Consider the following 12,795-nt stretch of genomic DNA (forward strand, 5'->3'; position numbering starts at 1 on the left):
GCGACGTGGGTGTTCGTACCTTATCGTAGGGCCTTCTAGCTTAACACGTTTCTGCTGTCGGCTTCTGTTCTCGTTCCTCCCCTCGGAACTGCGTCTGTCTCACGGTAGAAAGGTATGACACGCATTTAGGCATTCTTGTGTTAGTCTGTGGTATTCCATTTGCTCACTCATTACTCGTATTACTTTGGTTAATTTAATGTCACGATTTATTGGGAGCTATGTGACATATACTCGATTTGCTTATCATGTCAGGGATTTCATGGAAGGTGTTGGATTTGCCTGACACCTTATACTATTACAGCGCCATCTATCACAAAGCGAAAAATGTGGTCCAACTAAAACATTCATGTTTCTTTACGTACTACACGAATGTGTAATAAAAAATGGGGGTTCCTATTTAAAAAACGCAGTTGATATACGTTTGACCTACGGCAGCGCCATCTAGCGGGCCAACCAAGCGCCATCTGGTTTTCCCCTTCAAGCTAGACAAGTTTCGTTCCTTGTAGTTTTTTCGTTTGACACTTATTTCATGAGATATTTGGTCCAGTCACGATCAATGGACCACCCTGTATAGGCGTTGCTGATCGCAGCGCCGTATTCTGCCTGTTTACGTATCCCTGTATTTGAATATGCATGCCCGTACCAGTTTGGCGCCTCAGTGTATTTCCTCAGGTCCTCGCAGCCGTGCGGTCTACCGCCCCGTCTGTGGAACGGGATCGGCGCCCGTTCAGCTAGGAGCGCGCGTGCGTGCTCTAGCGCGAGCGGCGTGGAGGGGCGGACGCCCGCGTGGCGCTCACAGTGGCTGGCTGGCGCCCGGCCCCCAGTCAGTAGCGCGCGCGACTGCGGACGAGCTGGTGCACATCGTTCAGACAGCGAGCGGGTCGCCGCGAGGAACAGCAGGTGAGCGGTATACCCACACACTCCTCACACAGCTCTCTCAGGTGCTACTGTGGTGCTTCATACAACCTACACTTCCCTTTTCTGTTTTGTCTCCCCCGTTTCCATTTCTATAATAACAAGTATCATAAAGTTTAACACTTATGATGAGACGTGATGTGGGGATAACCACTTTAGATCCACGAATAGTGCAGTTAATCATGTTTCCCTTTCACGTTTTACCTTTCCCTTTTCTTTAGTTCTTACCAGAAAAAGAGAAAAAAATAACTGATTAAATCAATGAGCTCTGTATTTGGGGATCGAGGAGAAATCGTAGTGTACAATCTGTGTGTATACAGGTGCCCTAAGCAACCTAGTCAGCGCAGTATTATACGAATGGTTTACACACAGAACCAGATTTTCAGCAGAAAATAGAACAAACGAGTGAATTTTCTTTCTTGCTTTGGCGTGTTGAATGGTTCAAATGGCTCTGAGCACTATGGGACTTAACATCCGAGGTTATCAGTCCTCAGAACTTAAAACTACTTCAACCTAACTAACCTAAGGACATCACACACATCCATGCCCGAGGCAGGATTCGAACCTGGGACCGTAGCAGTCACGCAGTTCCGGACTGAGGCGCCTATAACCTCTCGGCCACAGGGCGTGCTGAAACCTTAAAAGATGACTGTCGGTAAATTGCAGTTTCTCCACCATCGTCCTATAAATATCACAATACGGAACTAAGATTAGGATGGACCGGCACATGTTAGGATCACATTTAATAAATTTCGCAACAAATTTTGGGATAATCTTGATTACTGAAGTAAATACATGCAGCATATGTTTCATCACCGCTGTCAACAGTTATCGAGGATAAGTTTTTGAAATATGTCATTACATGCCTAATTTAGCTGACGTCGCGAGGGCGGTGCTCATTTTAATGACTAGGTATCAGAGCCAATAACATTTTCAATACCTGTATACGATATACGACGTCTAATGCGTCTTTTAATTTACTTACAATAACGTTACAGGTAAAACCGTTTTATGGTTACATGTATGTATCCAGAAAATTAAAATTTCGACGTTAATAATTCCTTAATTATCAATTAGTCAATTACAGTCGACAATTCCAAACCTTTACACAGTTTCTTCTCTACAGTCAACAGTCGTAATCCACTAAATCCCTCTGGAGTCAATGGCGCTCTTAAATATATGTTCGAGTTTGCAAAAACTCCATTCACCTGAAGCAACTTTCACTGCTAATGCAAGAAGAAATCTCTAACACTTCAGCCAGATTGGGAGACGTTGACGTCTACAATTACATTACTCAGATGCTTATATGTGAACAACTCATTTAATAGTCCAGGATCATCAACACTGTTAAATATTTTTCTCCATACCCTCGTAATGATTATTTCCCTTTAGTATCAGCTCCGAGGTTCTTCGCGCCCTCAGCGTGTTACGTATTTGATGCTCCTCCCGCCCTTCCTACCTGCGTCAGTCCAACAACTGCCTCTGAAACATGTCAGTAAATATTATGTTGTTTAGATCAATAATACAACTGCGATCTGTCACTGGTTGCTTTAGTAACAATTTGCGTGATTTAATTATAAGAAACAGTAGCCACAGAACAACAGAAAAGCAATAAAGCATCAGAATTAACAACAGCCGGCATTCTTCGATATAAGCTAACTCTAGAGCGAAAGGCATAAAAGGCATACAAACTACATGTTTTCTTCGTAAAATTATAGGCACCCACAAGAACGATGTTAACGCTTGTCTGATTAAACACAGATTTTATTTAAAACATTCCTCACAATTATTAATATATTTTCAAAAGTTGAAAAATCTATTCATTTCGACCTTCCGTTCAATATTTACTCACATTAAAAAACAAAAGAAAAGGTTTTGTTATATCATGAATATTTAATTTCCCATGGAAGATGTGATCCAGCTTCAGTATCAAATATCTGACAGGCGCCGTTCTGGTACCTTTACAGTGCGGTTGGCGCTTCTTCCATTTCCCAAGCATTTTTTACGTGTCCAGAAATAGCTGTGGACTGAAACTTGCTGAGAGATTAAGAATGTGTGCTGGCCTGGAAGTGCTGTAGCGGTCAGCGCTCTAACCATTGAGCTACAAACCGCGCTAGCGGTCCGCCTACACACCTAGCTGCATTAAAACTGGAGTCGTTTAGCAGACAGCACGCTCTCTATAAAACTGTCGCGCCAGAATCCGCTAACAAAAGATACTGTGTCTTAATAGGCCATAGAACAAAACCAATATTAAGTTATATGATTTGTAATTACATTAATTAGATAAAGAAATTCACAAATATCTCTTTCCAATTGAAAGTCATACACCCGTACTTTCGTATCTCTAAATATAACTGTAATAACATTACTATCTGGAAGAAATACGTTTCTTGTTCGTCATTGGAAGGGTGGGGTAAAGGGAAATGTCTGGATGCTGTTTTTCCTCTCACCTAAGCTATTCCTTTCTTCGCTGTTAAGTGTCGCGAATATTGTTAGTATTAGACATAATGAAAATTTACCACTGTCATAGCAGCTCATAAGTATTTTTGTACCGTTTGCTGTTCAGGTATTGTTGATGGTCGTGAATCATTGACTAACTAACCACTAACAAATGTGAACACATGTAAAACCCTGTTTGTTGAAATGCTCTGTATTTCCGGACAGAATTTAGCAGCTCATAAACTTCGGCGTTCTGGATGGCTGCAAAGTTCACATATACGGTAGAGCTGACTCTGTTTACCCCTCAACATGAAATCTTGAAGTATAACTCATTTTCGTTCAGCACTGTGCAAATCAAACCAGAACCAGACAAAGGTAGCGTTACGGGATTATAAAACTCTGATGAGGTAGATAGCAGAGACAAATTCAATGCGAGTACTCGTAAATGAAGGATGTGCGATATTACATAACAGAATGTAACAAGAGTGAGCAGACGATATAGTCTTCAGTAATCTATATTTTGGAGTATTTACAGCCCGCATCTCGTGGTCGTGCGGTAGCGTTCTCGCTTCCCGTGCCCGGGTTCCCGGGTTCGATTCCTGGCGGGGTCAGGGATTTTCTCTGCTTCGTGATGGCTGGGTGTTGTGTCCTGTCCTTAGGTTTAAGTAGTTCTAAGTTCTAGGGGACTGATGACCATAGATGTTAAGTCCCATAGTGCTCAGAGCCATTTTTGAGTATTTACACAGACGTTAATGAAGAAATATCCTTGAAACATTATCACTGCAAAAAACGGATTTATTCACTGTGCCTTCATTTCGATTTGCGAATCCGGGATAGTAAAATGAATTCAGTTTTCCGTGCCTGTGAAGCGATTATTCCTCTTTTATCTTTAGATTTCCTGAGAGACGTGAGTACCACATGGACGGTTCTTACAAATTAACCAGATAATTTTTTTCGTAACTGTTTGTTATTCTATCACGGTTCGTAAACCATTCGTTATGTAACCCACAGCTTTCGTTATTGTTCTATTTCTCTAGCGTTTGCATTATTACCACAACTAAATTCGAGCTATGCAACTTGTATCAATAAAATTTTATGTATTCAATGCGTCTGTGATTTCTGGTGCACTCCGCGAAGTAAACTGTGTCATATACACAATACCGTAAAGTCTTGAAATAAAAAACCATGCGCACTGGTTAGATGGAAATCTCACTGACAGACTTCAATAACTGTCTAATTTTAGTACGTATTCTGAGCTTAAAAGTAATGACGTATCTCTAAGAGAACGGCGTCCTCCATGCCAGCCAGCGTCAATTACGAAAACATCGGTCGTTCGAAACCCAATGCGCTTTTGTCACACGACATCCTGAAAGCCAAGAACCAAGGTAAACAAATAGACGTAGTATTCACTGTCTCCTGAAAAGTAAGTGAGTCAGTACCAGAATAAGCGAAATTAGTGACTGAATTGGGAACTTCTTGGTAGAGATGATCCAACGTGTTATCCAGTCACTTCAGGGAAGTCTGCTGGGACCTTTTCTATTCGCGTTGTGTATTTATGACCGGAAGAAAATATTAACAGTAACCTTAGACTTCAAGCAGCCATTTCAGTTACCTATTATTAAGTATATACAATCTGAAAAAAAATTTGCACTGATGTCTATTGAGATCTTGATAAGGTTTCAAACTGTTGCAAACATTCGCAACTTGTCATAAATGCTCAAAAGTGCAAAACTGTGGACTTTACAAATTGAAAAATCTTAATACCCTGTGACTACAGTATTAGTCAGTCTCAACTGGAACCAGCCGACTCATACAAATACCTGGATGTAGTGATCCTGGAATACCGCAGTGTGTAGAACCCGTACCGAATACGACTAGCAGGGATTATTGAAAGTACACAAAGATGGGCAACATTAATGGTCACAGCTCTGTTTGGCTCACGGGGAAGCGTCATAGAAATTCTGAGAAACCTGAAATCGGAGACTCCTGAAGAAAGTCGCCCAAGCCTGCTTGCCAAGTTTGAAGAACGGGTATTATGTGATGTAATTACAAATGGTTCAAATGGCTCTGAGCACTATGGGACTTAACATCTGAGGTCATCAGTCCCCTAGAACTTAGAGCTACTTAAACCTAACCAACCCAAGGGCATCACACACATCCATGCCCGAGGCAGGATTCGAACCTGCGACCGAAGCAGTCGCCCGGTTCCGGACTGAAGCGCCTAGAACCGCTCGGACACCACGGTCGGCTATGTAATTACAGCCCTCACAGCAGTTATTCTTGCCGCGTTCTATGTGCGAATGGATCGGGAAGAAACCCTGACATGTGGTACAACTGGAAGTACGCCGTACTCATCACTTCACCGTGGTCTGGAAAATATAGATGTAGATATTCCGGAAGTACTCATTCTTGATATCGCTATTGGTCTATATTAAACAAAGAACAAATCAGAAGAAATGGATTAAATTTAGTCCGCGTGTGACGTGCACTAATTAAGAAACAAAACCTTTTAAATGTAATGTGTATATAAAAATTGGTGTGCGTGTGTGTGTGTGTGTGTGTGTGTGTGTGTGTGTGTGTGTGTGTGTGTGTTCCAATACACCTCTCGAAAGCTTTGAGCAGTTTCAACTAGTCCTGGTACATATGTCACTTACTACTCAGAAAAGAATATTTGAAGATAAATCACCCCTAGTGGATGGAGGACATTGGAAATAAATCAAGAAACGGAACTTTGCAAATTTAATTTCTAAATTGGAAATATTTAGAAACGATTAACATTTTGTTGAAGCTCCTGGAATAATCGCACACACCGGGAAGCCATTTCCCACGAGGTTGTGATCTGAGAAAACGAGATAATTATGTAACAGTAGCGGGTAACAACCTTGTAAAACGTCAAATTGATAGCCGACCAGTCACGATCATTCACAATACGTCACATGGTTTTTACCGTTGGCAGGCAAAGACGAATTTCCTTCAACGTCCTCTCCAGCGGTTTTATCGACGGCAAGCAAAGATGCATTTCCTTCAGTGTCCTCTCCAGCGCTTTATACATGGCATTCAGACTAGTGTGGCTATTCTTAATATTCCACGAATTGTTCCAGATAATGCAACTATGTTCCCGGCTACTGACATTATAAGGAGGATACTGTATTGGACTGTATTGTTAATACATAACGATAAATAAATATGGTTGTATTACGTTGATATTTAATAAATGTGATAGGAGTGAGGACGAGTGTTGTTGATATAGTCCACTACCATGTAAACATCGCGTGGCAAGACTCACAATGTGTTGTGCCACCAACCTTTGTCTTTGCTTTTAGTTCGTTTTGCAGCTATTTTTGCGAAATATTTAACTCCCAAGATAAAAAAACGACCGGTCAGTCACTATACGGCTCTTTTCAAGAATGTGGATTTCATTAAGACTGCAAAAAAAGACATGTTTTCTTCAGTATCTAAGACAGTTAAAAATGACTTAAAAGTAGTTTGTCAGTAGCCATTTTCTGCAGCAGCTGTATAAATATTCGTTTATAAAGATACACCAGACGCATGCTACGTCGTTCACATACATTGCCCTTGGCGTCTTTTGTCTGTCACGTACAAGATATTTTCGGTGAGTGTTAGTTAATTTTGCCTGTACTGTGAATTTCTAGTTTTTTCTCCTCAAGTGGTCGGAAGTCGAAGATCAGACGTGCGCTTCAATTTCTATCTTGTCAGTATGACCGCGAAGCAATTGCTTGTTGTATCGTTTTCCTCAGACTTTTCTCTGTATGGTAAAAACAAAGGAAGAAAGATTAGGGCTTAACGACTCTTCGTCGACGAGGTCATTAGAGACGGAGAACAACCTCAGATAGGTGAACGATTGGGAGGGTTATCGGCCGTGCTCTTGCCAGGAAACCATCCACACGTTTGCCTTAGGTTATTTTATGCAGTCACGGATTAACATTTTCGCACCAACAAATAAGCCTATAAAGGATAGTCGTCGAACAAAAAGTTCGCATAACCGATATGATTGTTGGATCTTAATGTCTGCATAGTACGATAGTAAGAAGCCGTGTTAAAGAAAATCTAAAGCCTAGCTCACTACGCTGAAATAAGCAACTAACTTCATGTTTTTTATAGTTTCATTTGCAGCAGCCAATGCTTCGTGAATGTTATTACAATACATCACGGCCTTTCACTTACTGTCTTTAGCAATGCTGTGTCCACATTAAGACTTTAATTTCAGGTTGAGTCTTTAATAGCTAATTGATATATAGACATAACTTACGTTGCGATGATGAACACACTTACCACTGCAATACTACCGATTTTCAATGATGTAAATTGCTCTCTCATTGTTAGATGCTGTTACCTTCGCTGCTGTTCTGTTTCGAGTTGTAAACATTTGAAGCCAGCGAGATACTCAGAAGGTGCAAAACGGTAGCCAGTGTCATCATTATGAATCTTTAAAGTTTCAATATTTTCTACTGCGGCGTGTCAAGGGAATGGTGATAAAGGGTCTCACAGGAAAGTCATTCGCAGAGCAGAGGCTTCACAGAAAAATGGTGAAAAAATTAAAATTACCCCTCTGGCTCAACAGGGTTTACTTTGTGCATTGAACTGTTTGTATTTCCTCGCATCTGGCTTTAGCTTCTAGCGTTATAACAGTGTGAAGAGCTTTGTCTGCCTTTTACGATCTCGTTGTCGAGAAGACGTGAATCCAAAACAGAAAAAAGTAACTTCACTATTTGCTGTGAAGGGCACAAGTTATGGAAACGTACTCAACGTCTGAGCTACCAAAACAAGTCACTTCTGAATATATATCCAAAGAACTTGTTTCTCTGGGTTGATTTTCACAAGATATCGTCTGAATGAAATAGACGGATATGGAAGCTATACTTTCGGTTCTTCCGACGAGAGATTATTGTTTCAGACTATAGTTATTAGGTTAGTTCATACTGTGCGTCTGGCGTGCAGTGAAGTCACAAGCGCAGTGGAGTTCGCGGCAGTGCTTCAATGCCAGGCTCATCAATGTCACACGACCCACGTGTCTGCCGCGCGAGGTTTCCATTTAGTGGAGTTAATTCTGAGATTCGCAGAAGTGTCGCGGTTTTCTCGGGCGAATCATCTAGGTGCTGTCGTGCACACTGCCTAACTATGGCTGGCTCCACTGAACTACCGTAACACCCATGGTTTTCAGCAACTCGTCCTTGACACAATACTCGTCTCCACATTCCAATTTCTTGCGATATTGAATATTATTACCCTGTATCTCCCTACAGTCCCTCGCTCTTCCCCTTTCTCCAAAAATCTCTTACGGGTGCGGCTAGACTAATGACTAATTTGTTTACGCATCTACCAAGTAACGCGTAGCATCCTCTAGCCTTCATGATGTCTGTGATACTTTATCATTTGGACTCAGAAGATATCAGAAATGTTGCCGAGACACACTGATCCATGACCCCTCAAATTCAGTCCATTTGTTTGGAGTACGGTCCAAGGCGCGCAGTCACTGCCTGATGGCGTGCCAGACGTGACCAATGGCACGGAGGTCAGTTAACCTAGGGCTTGATGAAAACATCATCGTATCCTGGAAGTGCACCTCCGGCCATTCAGAGACAATTTGCGAGCAACGGGATGTAGCATTATCTTGCTGAAAGTACACGTCACCTTTGTGGTTACTGCAGGCGAACAAAACGAGTGCACGTTATCAGGCAGTACTTTCCTGTCTCGTTCACTGGTGAAAGACAATGTCAGATGTATGGAAGTTTGCAGGCTTTCTCGGCCGTTGCAGCTAAAGGTAAAATCTCCTCTGGGTTGTTAGGCTACATAATATTTCTTCTGTATGACCGACGCTTCGACCTCTCTGCTGGTATATTCTTCAGGATCTTGTGGTGTCCACGGTTTGCTGAACACTGTCCTAGACCAGTGTCGCGTTCCTTATAGAAGGGAGTTGCCACGCCTTTGGTTACTGGGTAAAATTCCAGTGGTTAGCATTGGTGGGCCACCGTCATTGTATAGAAAGAGATTTTTCCCGTGCTTATGATGAAGCAGCGGGATTATTGGCTATAACTCCTGTGCCTACCATTGGTGAGTCATCGTCATTGGACAGAATCTTCATCAAAATTATTATTGCCTGCCGTGGTGCTTCTCGCACTGTTTGTAGTGCTGGCGCACCGCGGCCGCGTATTCAATTCCCTGACGATGAGAAGTCACGAACGCTGAAGCCTACAGCTGTCTTCTCTATTGAAGTTACATTCTTTCTTAGAAATCCCTATCACTTCTCAGATATTCCTTCTACAAATGTTGGTTTTCTTAGCCAGCACAACGTCTGATGTATCAGGGATGTCGTATTATTCCGAGTAAACATCTCTCGCATGTGAGTATATTTATCATCTGCCTTAACTGCGCGCTGTTGGGAAGGAGTATGCATCGCCGCGTGTGGTTTATGACGTACTCGTACCATGGTTTTAGCATATTGTCTTATCAACGCAAAACATGAGCCGTCAGTTAGGTGAACATATCCCACGCTCAATCGTACAATTGTTGTGGGATGAGGAGAGATAAATGTCTGGAATGGTGCTTTCTGTACACCACAGGGAGGGCATGGTACCAGATGGTATAGCGTCCCTGCCAGTTGGTGGGACTTCAGCACTGGATTGGCGAGTGGCTTGCTGCTGTGTGGCACGACAATCCGGAACTGTAATCCTTAATGGTCACTGGCGACATTAGTAATCAGCACACTGTTGCCCACGACAGTTGATCCTGTTGGCAGTGGATTCCTCCGACGCAGGTAGGCATGGCACACTCCTCAAACTGCGGCGCATGGAAACCCAGCGGTTGCACGACCGTCATGCGTTGCGCGCCCGCGATCTTGCAGCGATCAAAACCGTGGCAGCGTGCGCGTTGTCTAGCATGCCAGGCTCTGACGCCGAAGACTGATGTTGTTGTTGTTGTTGTGGTCTTCAGTCCAGAGACTGGTTTGATGCAGCTCTCCATGCTACTCTATCCTGTGCAAGCCTCTTCATCTCCCAGTACCTACTGCAACCTACATCCTTCTGAATCTGTCTAGTGTATTCATCTCTTGGTCTCCCTCTACTATTTTTACCCTTCACGCTGCCCTCCAATACTAAATTGGCGATCCCTTGATGCCTCAGAATATGTCCTACCAAGCGATCCCTTCTTCTAGTCAAGTTGTGCCACAAATTTCTCTTCTCCCCAATTTCTATTCAATACCTCCTCTTTAGTTATGTGATCAACGCATCTAGTCTTCTGCATTCTTCTGGTACAAAACCAGTAAAGCCCTAGTGCTTTAAAGAATCGAACTCCTATCTGTAAAACAACTTTAATGTCTGATTAATTAAAAGAGTTGAAGAGCTAAATATTTGACATTAAACATGAAAGTGAGAAAAAGTTGACGGCCGGGGTGGCCGAGCGGTTCTAGGCGCTACAGTCTGGAACCGCGCGACCGCTACGGTCGCAGGTTCGAATTCTGCCTCGGGCATGGATGTGTGTGATGTCCTTAGGTTAGTTAGGTTTAAGTAGTTCTAGCGGACTGATGACCTTAGAAGTTAAGTCCCATAGTGCTCAGAGCCATTTACTCATTTTTTTTAGAAAAAGTTCAGATAATGCCTAAAGTTTGTTGGACATCGCTAAGTGCTCTCATTATGAAACTCTAAATGAATATAATCTGGGTAATTTGCTAGATTTTAAGCAAAAACAAGTTTTTCAAGCATCTCAATGTTTATGACGTCACATCTCCTGAATTATACGTCGTACATTGATGTAATTTTGCAGGTACTATGTGAAAAGTGTGTTAGGAGTAGAGTTAGTAGTAAAGAAGTAATAAATTAAAACGTCATGCTTGATGTTGAAGTTCCACTGCGCGCCATTTTAAGCAGAAGCTAGCTTTTCACGGATGCTAAATGTTTATGACGTCATATCTCGTGTACTATGCGTCGTACAGTAATATAATTTTGCAGGTACATTCAGTGGTGTATTTGGGTACTGTCTGCAAACTGTGTTGCGAATAGAGTTGCTAGTAAAGTGTTGCTGAAGTTTTATTGCATAAACACGAAAATGTAATAAGCGATAAACTGCATTTCCTTTCATAATTTTGTGGGGCGTGTCAGTGAGAAAAAGTTTATTAAAGGTGTGAAATTACTATGTATAAAGTTTGTTGGAAGACAATAAGTGCTCTCATTCTCAAATACTGGACGAATAAAGTCCAAATAATCGTGCGCTGATAGTCACGTTGCCTCAGGACAAACACATAGTTTTTATCTGTAGTTCTTGCCTTATTTTGTTACACTGCTAACAGTTGATTATATCTCTTAATGAGGAGATTATGACAGTATTTTAAATTTTCAAATTCGAATATCGAAAATCTTTGTTACCCCTGAAAGCCGTTCGACAGGCAACCTTCAACTGGTACTGTGTCCCCGGTTCCGGTCTAGTCGCTTAGTACTATAGGTCTGACGATGTCCCAATCACGTGACCGTCTTTTCGTTTTATTCGTGCTGCCGATAGTAGAGTTATCTGTCACACTAGGCAATTCTAATCGACGTGCGACGATGACAGTACACAACGCCCCTCACACTATTCGTTTAACCTCTAGGTGTCCACTGCAAACATCAGTGCGAATCCCTGACTTCCCTTTTTTTGCAAAAATTAGTTGGGCAAAGATACAGGTGGAATGGAGCTCGGATAAATGGCGTCGGCTTCTCTTCACCTACAACTGATGACGCCTGGCAACTCTCGTAGAAGGACGTTGGGGCGACCAGTACCGATGCACAGCCGTACAATTTCACTGGTTTGGCAGGGACCTGTGCCAATCGTGTTTTGGGCAGCTGACATGTACGGATCCCGGGCTGGGTATTTTAAATCCGTGAAGTATAGCGACAGGATCATCCATCTTACTGTCCAGTCCAAATTTGGGGGATGGGTCTCTCAGGGTGATAATGAACTGCCACATCACATTTACCTCGTGAACACCTTCCTGCAGGAGGCAGGAAGTCAACGGAATGGCATCCGGGATCTGCTGACATGAATCAGGTTCAACATGCTTGCGACCTTCAACGCCCAGGACGTTGTCGCAGGAACTCTCCTGGCACACTGAATGAACCGCAGGGTGACCACCGTCGGTAAGCGGGGCAGGTTTTAGCAACAACTTCTCGACTTGGGACAGCATGACTAGGTGGATCAGAGCGTGTTATAACGTGCGAGACGGAGCGACACGGCAGTATCGCACGTGGCCCGGCAGCAGATTCTGATACGACGGATGTGCAGCAAAGATGTGCCATTAGAATAAAAGCCTTCGTTTTGGACACAATTCTGTTTTTATTTCAGAGGAAAACAACATCCTTGATTTATTTGTGTTCTACTTCTCCATTTCATGTTCAGCTTGTGGGTAGGTACTGATGTCAGGCGATTGTACCTCGCAATAAGAAATACAAAGCT

General features: G+C 42.6%; 1 protein-coding gene across 1 annotated transcript in view; it reads left to right on the top strand.

Annotated features, from left to right (window-relative positions):
• The first annotated feature begins 777 nt into the window (after positions 1 to 777).
• Positions 778 to 12,795, top strand: part of LOC124615289 (very long-chain-fatty-acid--CoA ligase bubblegum) — a 192,541-nt gene continuing 180,523 nt past the window's right edge. Inside the window, exon 1 of the mRNA XM_047143066.1 lies at positions 778 to 900. The gene's annotated coding sequence lies outside the window, so the exon portion shown is untranslated. The remainder of the gene's footprint in view (positions 901 to 12,795) is intronic.

Source organism: Schistocerca americana, chromosome 5 (assembly GCF_021461395.2).
Source record: "Schistocerca americana isolate TAMUIC-IGC-003095 chromosome 5, iqSchAmer2.1, whole genome shotgun sequence".
NCBI lineage: Eukaryota > Metazoa > Arthropoda > Insecta > Orthoptera > Acrididae > Schistocerca > Schistocerca americana.